Below are 5651 nucleotides of genomic sequence, written 5' to 3'. Positions count from 1 at the left end.
TATCTATAATAATTATTATAACATATTTTGTTAAGTTCATGAAATTGTCGACGCAATTTAGAATATTTTGAATAGTCAGCAACTAAACCAAATAAGTTTCTTAAAATTTGCTTTCGCAAAGTTGAACCGAAAACAAAGGTCTTGTGTGTTATTATGAGCAAAGTTTACTATGATTCAACGTTAATTTCCAAAGCAGGATGATACGAGTCCTCTGTCCGAACCAAAGGATCACATCCGACAACAGAGAACATTGAAGTGTTATCAACACAAACTAGATGTAAGAACTTACCAAACTCGTTTGAAATTAAATTAATTTGGTTAAGACCAAACTCCGGCATTTCAGCAATGAACTCGTTAAAACATGAACGAGTACTAATAGGAATGTTGAAATCATCAATACATTTCCATGATACGCACGGTAAATTGAAATCTCCCAAGACAATCATGGAATCAACATTATTAACCATTGAGAAAACGTTATTTATTAACGAAGCATGCTGCATATAGACAGATATGTCCGAGTGAAGAGGTATATAAGATGAAGTTAAGTAGATATGGCCACTATTAGCGCAGGTACGAATGCTCTTAAATTCTATGAAGTCTGCATGTGGTAGATCGACTTCTTCAGATGGAAATGAAGAATGGTAAGGCACGGTAGTGGCAACAATATACTTAGATCACTATCTATCTAGTAACCTATCAACTCGTATTCATAGCTTTGTTATAAGTGTTGATTTTACAAACACTTTCGATCGTATAGGCAGAGATAAAGAAATGCCGAAATCTCCTGTCGCGGGAAATATGAAAACCTCTCACCTACCAAACTTTGACAGTTGACTGGATCTGATAGGTTTTGACGTTTGCAATTGGAATGACTGGAACGGCAATATCCAAATGATACCAAAACAAGAAAAAACGTTAACTTCGGCTGCACCGAGACTAATATTAGGTCTCTTTCGACCAATTCAGCGATTTTATCGCAATTTTCGACGACAGGCCTTCCGGAGCGTGGCGCATCTTCGACCACCTCTACACCAAAACGAAAACGTTGAAACCATCGTTGTGCGGTGGGAAACTGTATCGGGTCCATAAACGGCACAAATTTTATTGGCGGCTTGAGATGCATTTTTGCCTTTATCGWAGTAGTACTGTAAAATATGCCGTATTTTCTTTTTATTTTGCTCCATGTTTGCGACGCTACAACTAACGAACGACTTAAAAGAAACAACAATCAATCAAATAGTGCGTGAAATGAGCTTTCCAAAAAATTTTTTTCAGAGATTATATTATTACCATAAGCAGCAATCCATATCAAATTTCGTGAAAATACTACGTCAAATGCGGAAGTTTGCCATACACGCCCTTGATTCCGATCGTTCGGTTTTTATGTCAGCTATATGCTATAATAATAATAATAATAATAATTCTTCGGATATAGCATCGTTGCCTTAGAAAATAGTCTATAACAAATTTCGTGAATAAATCTTTTCAAATGCAAAAGTTTTCCATACCAGCACTAGATTCCGATCGTTCAATTTGTATAGCAGCTATATGCTATAGTAGGCTGATCTGAACCATTTCTTCGTATATTATTATTTCATAGAAATGAAATATAATCCAATATGAAATAATTTTTAATTGTAATAAATGTTGATTGTTTTTATTTAAATGCCCAAAAATCATTATTTTGCTCGATCTGGCTACAGTGGAAAATTATACAAAAAATGCTTATTTTGAGGCGCTTTCACACTGGAATAATTTGGGTATCCCTTTATATTTCGTATAGGTGTCCGCTCTATAATCAATCAACTCGGTCAGTGGAAAATTGGTTCCAAAATCTACAACTATACAAAAGCATTTATTAAAAAAAGAACAATTGCGGTCAACATAATCGGAGATAAACCAAACTTTAAAAAAAAATTGAAAATGGATTATGATACGGTTCTCCCCTATTGAAGACTTATTTGTAATCACATTTGAAAAACTAAATGCCCTAAAAGAAAATGTTAATAACATATCCCACTATTTATTTGCAGATTATTTGCTATTTCATTTCAAAGATAAAGAATGTAAATACTTTTAATAATGATTTGAAAAACTTGTCTACTTTATTTGCGAATTGCTTAATGATATGCTGCCTCTATTAATTTTGAAAAGATACCTACATGTATGCAAGAAGCGAACTGCAACATTCCGGCTGCAGTGTTTCACTATCGTACTATTGAAAGAGTGATCTATCTTAAAACCCTACGAATAACCTTTGATCAAAAACTCACTTCGAAACACTAAATCGAAGACCTATACAACGACCTTTCAAAAAAAAAAATTTACTCAAAATTATATGTAGAATGAAAAATTACTATTTATTGAATGTTACAAAACTCATGATACTGAGGAAGATTTTTATGGCCTTATCATACATGATAAAACATCCACACGCTGTCTGCAGGAAATCAAAATATACTACCATATGGCGGCATTCATAATTAGTTATTACCGAAACTAAAAACCTACAGAGTAGTCATTCCTCCCTGGAAGTCTGCAGAAACTCTTTTCATTTCTAGTGGGGTTTTCAAAAAAATCACGAACCCACTTGCCTCTAGGCATCTACATGCCGAGGAAGTGCCAATGTGGAAGCTATAGAACTGGTTTTATCGGTGCTTCTCTATGCAACTTGAGAGGTCCGTGAGGCTTCTTCGGATTCTGCCGGCGATTTTAGGGAAAGCCTTCAGTGCTGTTCGTTTGGAATCGGCGGTGGATATTTTGACGCCCTCAGATGGTAGCTCTACTTCGGCGGGTGGTTGCGATACTATTACGTTGGTCGCGGTTGTGGTTTGGTTGCATCTAAAGTGGCCAATATATGAGCTCGCTTTTTTGCTGCCAGTTTTGACGTGAAGCGTTCGGAGATGCATCCGAGTGCTCCTTCACCTCATCCTATATAGCGCATGATACCGCAATCATTGCTATTCTCTTGTTGTTGTACGTCTTACAGTTATTCTCGAAATTCAAATGTTGATACCTGTGTGTGGCGCGTTAGATGTCGCTGCCTGCCTGAAGTCTGCGTGTGCTGATCTGGCACTTTTAGTGCCTGAGGTGGACGCTGCCACCAGTGCCTGTGTCCTAGGGAGCTTTCCCTTTTTCTCCTTCATCCATTCATAGAATGTTTGACTCTTTTTGTCCACTTCTCTTCGTTGTTCATCTTCCTATACTTCCGAAATTACTTTGGATGTATTGTGTTGCTGACGGCTCGTGGATGAATGAATTTAATCTGCTCGTTTGGTCTGTGACGATACTCGTTTAAAATAAAAAGGATATATATATTTTTTGTTTTTTTGTTTTTACACTGCTACSGCAGTGTTGAACAAATTTAAGTCGCTGATATTCACTATTTTCTCCTTGTCACCGTCGATCTTTCGAACATGTACGATCACTGGTGTAATGTCTCTGAGAATTTTATAACGGTCATCGTACTTCAGGGCTAATTTTACGGCGAAACAGTCAGCGGCTTTAGAAAAATGATGTTTCTTCGCGAGAACTAGCTCTCCGATCTCGGGAGGCATCTTCCACGACTCAGGTTATAAAAGCGGTCTTAATCCGTCGACTTTTTCTCCATATTTTGCCGAACAATTGTGAAAGCTTCCTGTATCCTGTACTTTTATTCAGCCGTCGTAGGCGCTATACTTGTGCCGATATTAAACCAATGCCGAACATGAATTGGCGGTGCTGCCGATCGAGTTTTCACGTATTGAGATCGCAATGTATAATTGCGGTAGAGTAGCGTAGACAGTGTGTGTGTATGCTAATGCAATATAAACGAATCTGTGTGACAAAGTGACTGCTTTCTCGTTGCCCATCCTCTTTGTTGAGTGAGTTGGTGTACAGATGTGTTGAGTCGTATTGTAGTGCCATCAGCTGAGGTGAATTGCGCTTCTGTGTTTTACCGGGTAGAGGAGGTGGATGCTTAACTCATTTAAACATAGTGGGCTATCTAGGCGAATTTTATGCCTAGTTTTATGTATATAATTTGAGACATGTAATTCGGCTTAATGGTGGTGGAGTAGCCGAGGGCGTAGAATATTAGCTGTAAGAATCGATTTTGGTTTTAAAAGAAATTTGTATTTTGTGTAAGTATTGATAGTAATTGCTTTTGCGTGTTTGGACGAGTTACTGTATTATTATAGCAAAAAGGTTGTTTGCTTTCTTATTTTATCGAATTGCCATACCGGTTGTTTATTAGTTGCCTTTTGGTATGATCGGCAATTGTTTGCATTTAATTTATTCTCGGCTTATGAAGGATAGTAACTCCACCCCTGACTCTGATATGGCCAGAATGGATACTCCTTAGCCCTGGGGTTAGGAATGTGACTATAGAAGGATATTGCGAGACGGTGGCTGTGAATGGAGAACGAATCGCCGAGAATTCTTCATAATTAATTTGAAGCTTTGTACAGATAATTCTATGAGGAGCGCTAGGATAGATGCGATAAGAACGACCTTAGCACCTTGTAAGTGTAGGTGCGTCCATGTATCATTTTGGGAGTATGGTGATCCCTTAACTTCTTTTTTGATTTAATTTAATTTTGAAAATTGAAGCCTCTATGGGGCTGTACTCAAAATTATTATTATTTTTTTTTTGTTACCTAAATAACCGTTCTACAATGAACCGATTAAATGAATGACCTTCAGGCCGCTATATCCCCACAYAAGTAGTCGGAACCTAGACTTTGTTCAGAACGCACGAGCTTATTTGCGAAACTCTTCACTGTTCTCGAAATTACATGTGGTGAACGGAACTTTGAAATTATTTTTCATGTATTCAGAACAACATGATATGTATATAATATTAATGATATACAAATTATTTTAGTTAATATATTATTAATGAATAATTACAAAAAAACTTTAATTTTTTAGAAATTAGTGCTTTTATTACAGCGTCGGGCGAGGTCATGCTATGAATTATTTTTCTTAGTAAACTACAGGGTTTCTACTTAACACATAAGCTTAAATAATCTCCCCGTCTTTCCCCCCTTTAAAAAATGCGCGTTGAAAAAGTTGGTCAGTTGCATAAATCATTCATTTTCATATCTAGCTTTTAGAGCTTCCCAAGCAAATTGACATTGTCATCATAAAGAGAGAACTGTTTTACTATTACGCCTGTTTGACCTTTAGTTTTGTATCTGATGTTATAAAATCTTTGCGCTTGTTATAATTGAGAATGTTTACATTTGCCGGAAGGACGACCATTCTTCATAACCTCCGTAAAAGGTTTCTGTGTCACATGCGGACACCTCCAGGTGGATGCCTGAACTTGCTTTCTGTCTGTCTTCCTGTGGCAACTGTACTCTCGAATGTGGAGTATGTGCAATTGCTTTTATTAGTTTTAATTGATCGGAGATCAATTCATCATAATTTTTGAGCTTGTAGCTCCTGCAGGTGTATTTTGATTTTTTTTTTATTAACCATTTTTGATATTTTTTATGTTAAAAAATTTCTCAAAACGAATTAAATTTTTCTCAGAGTAAACTAATTTATAGTAGGGGAAGGTGGGGAATGTTGGGGAATCCCGGGCCAGCGCGATATTTTTTTCCCTAGTATAGGTTGACAACTGCAACCAACTGTCATCGGCTCGTCTCATACTAAGCTCAGTT

Source organism: Bactrocera latifrons, unplaced genomic scaffold (genome assembly GCF_001853355.1).
Source record: "Bactrocera latifrons isolate USDA-ARS-PBARC rearing strain unplaced genomic scaffold, ASM185335v1 scaffold_370, whole genome shotgun sequence".
Classification (NCBI taxonomy): Eukaryota; Metazoa; Arthropoda; class Insecta; order Diptera; family Tephritidae; genus Bactrocera; species Bactrocera latifrons.
Note: the sequence above shows the minus strand (reverse complement) of the source record.